The sequence below is a fragment of the Bufo gargarizans genome, chromosome 3 (genome assembly GCF_014858855.1).
Source record: "Bufo gargarizans isolate SCDJY-AF-19 chromosome 3, ASM1485885v1, whole genome shotgun sequence".
NCBI lineage: Eukaryota > Metazoa > Chordata > Amphibia > Anura > Bufonidae > Bufo > Bufo gargarizans.
This window is the reverse complement of record NC_058082.1, coordinates 302,889,123-302,900,894: the sequence shown is the minus strand read 5'-3', so window position 1 is coordinate 302,900,894 and position 11,772 is coordinate 302,889,123. Positions and strand designations below refer to the sequence as shown.

At 47.3% G+C, this 11,772-nt stretch overlaps 1 protein-coding gene across 1 annotated transcript in view; it reads left to right on the top strand.

The window, feature by feature from the left end:
* Positions 1-269: 269 nt before the first annotated feature.
* NFYC (nuclear transcription factor Y subunit gamma) overlaps positions 270-11,772 on the top strand; it is a 49,140-nt gene continuing 37,637 nt past the window's right edge. Inside the window, exon 1 of the mRNA XM_044286679.1 lies at positions 270-491. The gene's annotated coding sequence lies outside the window, so the exon portion shown is untranslated. The remainder of the gene's footprint in view (positions 492-11,772) is intronic.

The window sequence follows — 11,772 nt, the reverse complement described above, 5'->3', positions numbered from 1 at the left end:
GCTGGTTGATAAATCTCCCCAAGCCTTTGATCTAATGGCCGGTAACAAAGAGCAATAGAAGCCATTCCACTGCACAGCTCGACACCTGACACCCTGAAAAGTATTGCTTGTGACCACACATATTCCTAGGCACAAATACAACTTGTGCGGGTCTTTCCAGAAACAACGTTTAGGCCGCGTTACCATGGCGACAGCTCTCACACGTCCCTTCCGCTACTTCTTACTGGTTAGCATATCTATCTACTCAAGGTAGGCGGGCTTAGTCGGCAAAACGCATGCGCTAAACTTCCACGGCGGGAGAGAGGTCAAGGGGGCGTGAATTCTCTCCTCTTGTCCCCGCCATCTTGTTTCGGTTCCCGCCGACCCCTCCCCCTTGTCTACCGGAGCGCGTACGAGAGGATAAGGAAATTCTCCGTTTGTCACGTGCTTTCCGCGACCTCGGCTGCTGATTGGACGGGAGAAGTGCCGTGTGTCTGGCAGAGAGCCGCTCGGTGAGTGTGCCTTTTGTGTAGGGGGCGCTGGGGGGAGGATCGGCGCGGGGTTACCCGATGGGAGAGTCAAAGGCTGAACCGGTGACAGGCCGCACTCCCCGCCTCAGGCCCCGCTCATTGGTGGAGGCCGAGGCCTGGTCGGTGTGATTGGTCGGTTAGTCCGGAAACCAGCTTGTTTAGGAGGGGAAAAAACAAGGCTCGGTGTGATAGATGGCGGCTGCTTTTCCGGTGTACGGTGATGGCAGCTGTCCCGGGGTGGGCACAGCAGTGCACCTTCCCACCTGGACTGAGGAGTGTGCCCTCTACTTACCTAATGTATCTGCTGCTCTGTGTGCCCTCCACTTACCTCATGTATCTGCTGCTCTGTGTGCCCTCTACTTACCTCATGTATCTGCTGCTCTGTGTGCCCTCTACTTACCTCATGTATCTGCTGCTCTGTGTGCCCTCCACTTACCTCATGTATCTGCTGCTCTGAATTCAGGGGCTTCTCTCATCCTCAGTGTACGGTGATGGCAGCTGTCCTGGGGTGGGCACAGCAGTGCACCTTCCCATCTGGACTGATGAGCACCCCGGGTCTGAGGAGTATGCCCTCTACTTACCTCATGTATGTACTGGTGACCATATACTGGGGGCCACCATTACCATACACCTGTGATGTACTAGGGCCCCACTGCTCTGCATTCAGGGGGTTCTCTCATCCTCACTGTGTACTGCACTGTGTGAACTAGGGTGCAGCCTGCTCTCATCACTTAGTCATTAGAAGGGTTTTCCGAGAACTGTTTTTGTTTTTTACAGATGACCTATCGGACCCCCGCTGATCAGCTGTTTGGTAAGGCAGTGGAGCCCCTCTCACACCAAGCACAGTTCCATTCATTGTACAGCGGTTGTGCTTGGTATCGCTCTCAGCCTCATTCACTTCAATGGGGCTAAGCTGCTCCCAGGCCACGTGACCGACGGGTGTGTAGGCACAAGGCCGCGGGGCTACTGCCTTCTCAAACAGCTGATCGGTGGATGTCCCCTGTGTCATACCCCCACCAGTCAGTTACTGATGACTAGGGATGAGCCAATCAACTTTGGATGTAACATTTGAAGTCGATTCGCATAAAACTTCAGGAGCAGGATCTCCGTACAGTATTAGAATGTATTGGCTCCGATGAGCCAATAGCTTCTGCATGCGGAAAATACTGTATATCGGACCGTAAAGAAACTGTCACAGATTGCGTTTCTGGATTGCTGAGAGATCAGGTTTCCACTTGTAGTGCCACCTCTGGGCTGGAACCTGTGGGTTTGCCAGCACTGGTCCACAAATCATGTAGACCTACAATGCGCTGGGATATATGTCTACAGATACCAGAGATCTTTATTCAGAGAAAATCTTTCCATTAACAACAGTGAAACCTGTGGCTCACTGGTTTTAGTCTCTCCCATACAGCAGGTCCTGGGTTCAAAACCAGGCAGAGGCAACCTGAAGGAAGATATATACAGGGACCCAGAGCATCTCCTTGTACTGGACCAGGGCACAATGACCTGCTTAGTACTAGGGCTGCAGCTAACGATTATTTGAATAATCGATTAGTTGCCGATTAATTTCTACGATTAATCGATTAATCGGAAAAAACGACAAAATTACCAAACAGAGAGGTTTATATGATCTTACTTGAAAAATTATGTTCAAAGGCCATATTAAAACAAATTGTGGACGACACTATTATGGGGGATCTGTGGACGACACTATTATGGGGGATCTGTGGACGACACTATTATGGGGGATCTGTGGACGACACTATTATGGGGGATCTGTGGACGACACTATTATGGGGGATCTGTGGACGACACTATTATGGGGGATCTGTGGACGACACTATTATGGGGGATCTGTGGACGACACTATTATGGGGGATCTGTGGACGACACTATTATGGGGGATCTGTGGACGACACTTATGGGGGATCTGTGGACGACACTATTATGGGGGATCTGTGGACGACACTATTATGGGGGATCTGTGGACGACACTATTATGGGGGATCTGTGGACGACACTATTATGGGGGATCTGTGGACGACACTATTATGGGGGATCTGTGGACGACACTATTATGGGGGATCTGTGGACGACACTATTATGGGGGATCTGTGGACGACACTATTATGGGGGATCTGTGGACGACACTATTATGGGGGATCTGTGGACGACACTATTATGGGGGATCTGTGGACGACACTATTATGGGGGATCTGTGGACGACACTATTATGGGGGATCTGTGGACGACACTATTATGGGGGATCTGTGGACGACACTATTATGGGGGATCTGTGGACGACACTATTATGGGGGATCTGTGGACGACACTTATGGGGGATCTGTGGACGGCGTAGTTATGGGGGATCTGTGGACGGCGTAGTTATGGGGGATCTGTGGACGGCGTAGTTATGGGGATCTGTGGACGGCGTAGTTATGGGGGATCTGTGGACGGCGTAGTTATGGGGGATCTGTGGACGGCGTAGTTATGGGGGATCTGTGGACGGCGTAGTTATGGGGGATCTGTGGACGGCGTAGTTATGGGGGATCTGTGGACGGCGTAGTTATGGGGGATCTGTGGACGGCGTAGTTATGGGGGATCTGTGGACGGCGTAGTTATGGGGGATCTGTGGACGGCGTAGTTATGGGGGATCTGTGGACGGCGTAGTTATGGGGGATCTGTGGACGGCGTAGTTATGGGGGATCTGTGGACGGCGTAGTTATGGGGGATCTGTGGACGGCGTAGTTATGGGGATCTGTGGACGGCGTAGTTATGGGGGATGCACTGTTATGGGCATAACAGTGCACAGATCCCTTTCCTCATAACAGTGCACAGATCCCTTTCCTCATAACAGTGCACAGATCCCTTTCCTCATAACAGTGCACAGATCCCTTTCCTCATAACAGTGCACAGATCCCTTTCCTCATAACAGTGCACAGATCCCTTTCCTCATAACAGTGCACAGATCCCTTTCCTCATAACAGTGCACAGATCCCTTTCCTCATAACAGTGCACAGATCCCTTTCCTCATAACAGTGCACAGATCCCTTTCCTCATAACAGTGCACAGATCCCTTTATAACAGTGCACAGATCCCTTTATAACAGTGCACAGATCCCTTTATAACAGTGCACAGATCCCTTTATAACAGTGCACAGATCCCTTTATAACAGTGCACAGATCCCTTTCCTCATAACAGTGCACAGATCCCTTTCCTCATAACAGTGCACAGACCCCCCTCCCCATAGCAGTGCCATAGACAGATCCTCCCCCCCTTCCCATAGCAGTGCTATAGACAGATTCCCCCTTCCCCCTAACAGCCCCGGCCCCGATGCTTGCATCTTTATTTTACCTTTTTACAATGACGCTCCCGCTCCTGTAACAGCCAGGCAGAGCGGACGGCGGCGTAACGTCACTCAATCACGTGACGCGCCTGCTCCGCCCACCTCATGAATGAAGGAGGCGGAGCAGGCGTGTCACGTGAGTGAGTGACGTTACGCCGCCGTCCGCTCTGCCTGGCTGTTACAGGAGCGGGAGCGTCATTGTAAAAAGGTAAAATAAAGATGCAGCGACCGCCCGCCCGAATAGCAACGAATCGGCGATTATTCGATAACTGGATTCGTCGACAACGAATCCAGTTATCGAATATAATCGATTACATCGATTAATCGTTGCAGCCCTACTTAGTACTGAAATACAGTGTCGGTACTGAACCTATATGCAGCATATTTCCATTCATCCTACAACCCTAGCGTGAACAAGGAGAGAGATTTATTAAGGGTGATGTTAGGCCCCCCAGGCATGGGGTGTGCCACAGTTACACTATGCCACCCCCCGGGCATGGGATGCTCCATAGTTAATTGTGGCGTATCTCAGCTGTCTATGCACCAGACAGACAGTCTATGTGCCAGTCAGGCTCGGCCCCGCATTATCCAATTATTTTGAAAAGTGGCCAGAAGGGTGCAAAAGTCCTATAAACGTCACCGATTTTTGCGTGAGGCTACTAGTACTTTCACATCTGCGACTTTGCAGTCTGGTTTTCAGATCCAGCATTGGATCTGAAAACCACAGCAATACGCTTCCGTTGTAATAATACAGGCATGCTCAACCTGCGGTCCTCCAGCTGTTGAAAAACTACAACTCCCAGCATGCCCAAACAGCCTACAGCAGGGCATTGTGGGAGTTGTAGTTTTACTACAGCTGGAGGGCCGCAGGTTGAGCATGCCTGTAATAATACAACCTGCTGCATCTGTTCAAAACCGATCCGGTTGTATTATATCAAATGAAGGAACTGGATCTAGCACCCAAACCATTGTAAGTCAATGGGCGCCTCTGTGAAAAACGACTCCGACACCGTTGAATTACTTGGTTTTTGGTGCTGAATCCGGCCTGCTGTTTGCAGCGGTTTTGTGTCCGGCATGGGAACTGAACAAACCAGAACAGAATCCATCTTGGTGCACTCCGTTCTGGTTTGTTCAGTTTTGTCCCCTTTGACAATGAATAGGGACAAAACTGAAGCGTATTTGAGACCCTGTTCCGGACAGCACACCGCAGATGTGAAAGTAGCCTAAGCGGGCTTACTGCAAGCTTCGTGACTTTTTGATGCCTGTTTTCTGGCATGGAAGGGTTGATAGATGTGGGCTATAGTGTTTAAACTGTATTTTGACAGTATTTTTCAGTCATACATGTTGCAGTAGATTTGCAGGTTTCAGCCGATATCATATTCCTCAGCGGGACATGCACTCCTGATGACTATGGCGGCACCAAAGAGAGATGGCGAGTAGTTCCCTCATGAAATGCAGGCTCAAATAGGGACACTGGCAGATCTCTGAATCCAGGTATTTTACCTGCCGTTCGGTTGACCATACCCGCCGGTTGGGTTGACCATATCCACCATTGCGCTGAATATACCTGCCTTTGGATTGGTCACTAAATGAAAGAAAATACACAACTGCCTTTTTGTTCTAGATTCCTACTGATATAAAGGAGAGTTTGTATCCTGTGAGAGGTGGTCAGAAGAGGGAATATGTCTTCTTCTGGCTCATGTAAGGGGCTGTAGGGTAGTCTTGCAAGCTGTCGTAATAAATTAGCGTCTTCTCAATATAGAGAACCTGTATCTTGAATGCTTTGATCTGATCTGTAATGTCAGGTTGATGCCAGAAGCACCGCACCGTACCGTCTCATGTACATGTTCCATTATCCTTGTACATTGCGGGTTTCCCACTAAATACATTTCTGGCATATTAGCTGTCTGATCAGTGACATGGGTGACTCTACCCTTATTCCTAGTGAAGGGTTGGCCGTGCATAGTCTCTCCATATGGAAAAGGGCAGGCTACTCCACTGCTTGGTACTAGAAGTCTGCTTTCACACCTTCATAATTTGGTCAGTGTTTCGTATGAGTACCCAGTCTGATGTACCCATAAGGTCCATTTAACATGGCTTCCGTTTCGTGGTAGCCGATGACTGCCTTGGTTTAGAGATGTCCTCATTTACATTAGAGCTGTGTCTAGCTATATGTATTGCTGAGTGCCACTGAGAATATTCACCTGGTTCCTAAAATGTTGTTTTGAAATTAGAAAGGAGGCTGGCAGGTAATGTACAGCCCACCTACCTCAGTTGGTTGTGAAGGCTGGTGAGAGGCACTCTTATATGACAGGGATTTCTTGTTCTAGCCATGATGTGCTGGCAGCCTAGGAAGGGTGCTGGTGTATGTACAGGGATAACTGCCAATGCCAGTCCTTGCTCGCATTGCATTCACTTGTCATCTGTTGGTTGCAGTTTAATGAACCTTGTCAAAATCTCCTTGTAGGAACGTGTCGCTGCATGTGAGATCAGAAGCTTCCGCAGTCATCAGATAAAAGATTGCGATTCCTCATTGATTAATGGCTAACCGAAAGGATGACTACATAATTGCAAGCTTTCGAGGCTACTTGGGACTCTTCGTCAGGCGTCTATTAAGACAGTATCTGAAGATTCACATATTTATACACCAAACTACATAGGAATAATGAGGTAGATGAGACAAGTGATGCAAAGCAGATCAATAGGAGTGAAGGAGGAAACAAACAGATGTAGCAGTAAATGGTTGTGGAAATCATAGATAAGGAGTGTGAAAGTTTTATTGTCCTCTAATTGATATCAGTCCATGATTGTCATGAACCCAAGAGATCTGAGGGCCACATTCCTTAAGAGATGCAGAAGGACATAAATCCATTAAACGCATTCATTCCTGATCTGAGTGTGTCAAAGGTGATCATGAACTTGTATACTCAGATTCTCCTGTCCCTCTGAGATTTGAAATTCCCTTTTTAATATCAAGACTTTCATGTCTGTGGTGTTGTGGTCAAGGCTGACAAAGTGTTTAGCTACAGGCAAATCTTTTGTTCTTTTATTGCATGGTAACGAGAGTTCATTCTTTTGAGTTTTTGACCAGTTTCACAGACAGTAGGACATTTGGTACATACAGTCAAATAGACCACATTTGACGTAGTGCGGGTGACTATACCTGGGATCTTATAGTCCTGATCTGTACTGGGGATCTGTACTTTGTCAGTGGCCATTATGTATGGGCTGTTTGCAGGGGAATGTTCCTGTTGGAGAGGACAGCGAGTTTCTGACATTGTTTGAGATTTTGTAGTATTGGATGTAGTCTCCGAGCAACCCTTCTTAGAATTTTCCAGAATTCGGTTGTCAGTGACTACTAGACGTACCCGATGAACCTCTTGTTTTGTATTTTAGGAGCTCACTCTTTGGTAATCTGGTGGCTCTGGTGATTTATTTTTCCACTGTATTTGAATGTGACACACTTCATATCTATAATCCTCATCTAAAATTGCTCCAACCATTTACTGCTTCACCTGTTTGTTTATTCCTCCACTCACATTGATCTGCTTTACATCACTTGTCTCATCTACCTCATTATTCCTTCGTAGTTTGGTGTATAAATATGTGAATCTTCAGATACTGTCTTAGGAGACGCCTGACGAAGAGGCCCAAGTAGCCTCGAAAGCTTGCATTTGTGTCTTAATCTTTTCAGCTAGTCATTAAAATGTATAAACCACTGAGTAATCTATATATTCTCTTCTTTACTGGCTAACACGATATATAATATAATTTTTTAGCCCCATGTCCTGCTTCCAATTCTCATGTCTACCCCATGATTAACTGTTAATATTGGGGAGCAGCGTCTGACTCCGCTGTATAAAAAGAAGCAGTGCTTATAGGAGCGCAGTGTTCTCTTCTCTGTTTACCTGCTCGTTGTCGACATTGCAGCAGAAGCGGATCTGCATTTTTGCGGACAGCATACGGCGGTCTGAGTTCGTATTCACCTTTGTGCAACTGGTTTCTTTGATTTCTGTGTGTGGGTAGAAGCTTGTCACATATGGCAGTCAAGCACCTGCATCTCCCAGCGATTGTTAACTTCTGCTTGAAAGATATTCCCTCTTACACAGCCCCAGCGATTTCCACTGATAAACAGCACTACGGTATGTAATTTCACACACACACACAGAATGAACCGTGTCTGGGCCGCTTCACTACGGCACTCGGAGGAGAAAGGGAGCAGGGAAGCCACAGAGCATGTCAGTCCACCGCTGAATGCAGGAGAAGGTGCATCAGAAGGCTAAACGGCAGGGGCACTACTGGAGAGGAAAATGTTTTGTAAAAAATGTTTTTAATTTTTTTTGTGCAATACTCCTCAAAGTTTAACCCCCATTTAAAGAGGATATGTAGGGCATGGAGCAGGGATGTAATATCGCTTACTGTTTTTTCCTCTCACCCATGACAGCACCCATGCGACTAGGACCTCCCATCCAGGACGGGAAACCTAAAGAGATAAAATGGTTCACACCCCCACCACACCTAAGTTCAGGTTTCCTGTCCTCCAGATAGAAGGTACCTGAGGAGTTTTCTCTTTTTTCTAAGTCTGTCCTGCCTCGCTGGAGAGGCGCTGTGGTCATGTACAGGCGCCTCCAGGTCGATAGTAGTGCGGTGTCCGGCTTCCCACTTCCCAAATGGCGCATTGAGGCTGTTTTTGGCAGCGCTGACGGGAAGGGGGAGGGCTCACCTGTCTCATGGATTGGGTGTATTTTGGGCCTGGTGTTAAAAGGAGCCGAGGAGCGTAATAAGTCGGCAGCAGGAGAGGACAGCGAGCCTTGCTGCACACAGTGCTGTACAGGATCTGGAGCCTCCACGAAACATGTCGGAACCAGGTGACGCCAGACGCGCCGATCCCTTGGAACCCTCGAGGCCCACAAGCCCGGTATTGGACCCGAGGAGTGGGGAAGCTTGACTCTATGAATCTGTGAGATTGATCCTCTACTAATTTGGGTGTTTACTTTTTTGTAGGTAGCAAAAACACCTAAGGAATCTTCCGGCAAAACTAAACATAAAGAATGTGGAGGATGTAGAGTAGCGTTGTCATATGCTAAACCACTATGTCAAGCTTGTATAGCTCAGTTAGTCATGGAAGAATCCCATAGCTTATCTAAAGCCATTAAGGCCTTGCTTGGTACAATCTGAAGTTAAGTCTTCCTTTAAATCCTTCAGTCAGGGCCATCCGAAATCACCAGAAAGGTGTACCTATAACATGGACTCTGATTCTGATCTTTCTGGGGAAGACGAAGACATAGAATCAGGTCAGGATTTATCTTCTGATTTATGTTTTCAGATGAGGATTCAGCAGGGAAAGCGCTATTTCCACCTGAAGATACTGAGCCTTTGTTAAAAGCCGTAAAAACCATGATGCAATTGGAGGACGTAAAACAGCCTAAGACTATCCCTGACTAGGTTTTTGAGGGCTTTGGCCCTAAACTCCATAGTTTTCTCCGTTTTGTAAGAAGCACTGATTAAGAAAGAATGGAAAAAGCCTGAAATTTTTTTTTTTTAATACCGAATTCTGTTAAGAGAAAATATCCATTTGACGTGTCAGTGGCAAGCGTATGGGACAGAGCTCTGTAGATGCCCCTTTATGTAAAATAGCCAAAAAAATTGGTTCTTCCATTTTGAGGATTTAGGCTGTTTAGGAGATCCTTTAGATAAAAGAGCAGATGTTTATCTTAAACGTACTTGGGAATGGTGCCTCTACAAGTCTCGGGCCATCTATTGCCGCCTCTCGGGTCTCCAGGTCATTAATGCTATGGTTAGGTCAACTAGAATCTCATATTGGAGACAAAACTCCTAGAGAGGACTAACTATCCTCCCTCCCAACCTTCCTCAAGGCAGCAGATTTCCTTGAAGACGCTTCTACTGATGTGGTCCGTTTTTCTGCCAGAGTAGCTGCCATGTCAAATGCAGCAAGGCGTTCTATTTGGCTTAAAGGGATTCTGTCATGAGATTTGAGGCCTATAACCTAAACATATGACCAGGTCTCTACTAATACCCTGAATCCGAAACTGACCTTATTAAATGCGCCTGTGGCTCTATTAACATATAAAACAGGTTTTTATAACCTGTCATTCACCTACCTAATGTGCCCAAGGGGACGTCGCTTCATACAGGGTGCCCAGCTTCAGCCATCTCCGTCTGGTGCCCACTGCCGCCTTCCCACTAGAAATCGCCGCCTCCCTCACCTCAGTGCCGCCTCCGAAATCATCTGCTCTCATCAGTCAGATCCCGTGCGTGCGCACTAGGTATATCCTGATGCGCCCGTGCGGACTCCTGGCATCGGCCTCGTTGCGCGAAGTGCGCATGCGCCGTCCGGCGCACTTCGCTCAAACCTGCCTGGACTGCCCTATTGCAGCCATCCTCTCACAGCCGCACTGGATCTGGCTGAGGGAGCGGACTATTTCGGAGGAGGTGCTGAGGTGAGGAAGGCGGCTCTATCGAAGGGGAGGGCAGCGATTTCTAGTGGGAAGGCGGCGCTGGGCACCAGACAGAGATTGCTGCAGCCGAGCACCCTTAGTGAAGCGACGTCCCCTTGGGCAGATTAGGTAGGTGAATGACAGGTTATAAAAACCTGTTTTATATGCTAATAGAGCCACAGGCACATTTAATACGGTCAGTTTCGGATTCAGGGTATTAGTAGGGACCTGGCCATATGTTTAGGTTATAGGCCTCAAATCTCATGACAGAATCCCTTTAAATCATGGAAAGGGGATCAAGGGTTCAAGTCTAGACTTTGCTCTCTCCCATATGAAGGTTCTAGATTGTTTGATTCCTCTCTTGATGACATCTTAGAGAGACTCTGACAAAAAGAAGGGGTTTCTTGTTCCCCAGAAAACTTTTTTTTTCCCGTAAACCCCAGGCCAGTTTTAAAAGACAAAGGGGTAGGCAAAGTAATAAAAGTGAAAGAGAAAAAAATCCTAAAAGATCTGGGGGGTTTTGTTCAAAACCCAGGAAAACAGACCAAGAGACAAACCGCGATGACGCCAGAAGTCAGGTTGGAGGAAGACTGTTTCAGTTCTTTCCAGCCTGGAGGTCCATTTCTCTGAACAAGTGTATCCTAAGTGTAATAGAAAACTGATAACGGCTGGAGTTAATTTCTCGTCCCAAAAATTTTTTCACTCGCAGTTCGTCCCAAAAATCCAGAGAAAAGAAAAGCTTTAGAATCAGAGATTTTTTATTTTTTTTTCTCTTTTAGACAAGGGAGTAGTTTGTCCAGTCCCCAAGACACAGGGGCAAAGAATTCTATTCCCCTTTTATTTGGGGTGAAGAAACCAAATGGAACATTTTAAATTTGAAGAAACTGAACAAATCCCTGGTCTACAAGAAATTTCAAATGGAGACGATAAAAACTAGTGATCGACCAATTATTGGTTTTATCGATATTGTCGGCCGATATTCAGGATTTTGAAAGTTATCGGCATCTATTTTGCTGATATTCTGATAACGAACTCTCAGAGCGATCCATGCTCCCTCAGCAGCACAGGGGAGAAGGAAGTAGTGTCTGAGGGGTTAACTGCCGCAAATCGCAGCTACCGCTCAGAGGTCGGGAGCCAGCTATGTGATTCTGCAGCCAGCTCTCGCCTCCTTTTGTCTCCGCTCCAAAATCATTTTCTGAGCGTAAAACTAACGGACCCCATTGTAGTCTATGGGGTCCGTAGGCTCCGCTCGTCTCAGTTATGTGCCCAATCCGTCCTTTCCGTTCTCCTGCTCCTATAACGGAGCAGGAGAACGGAAAGGCTGAACGCTGATGTGAACGAGGCCTTACATAGCCTCAAAAAAAAAAAAAACACAACAACAGAAAGCAACACACATAATGGTAAAGAGAACCTATTCGGTAACTTCTCTAATTTCCCATGGGAAAGAAGCTATATC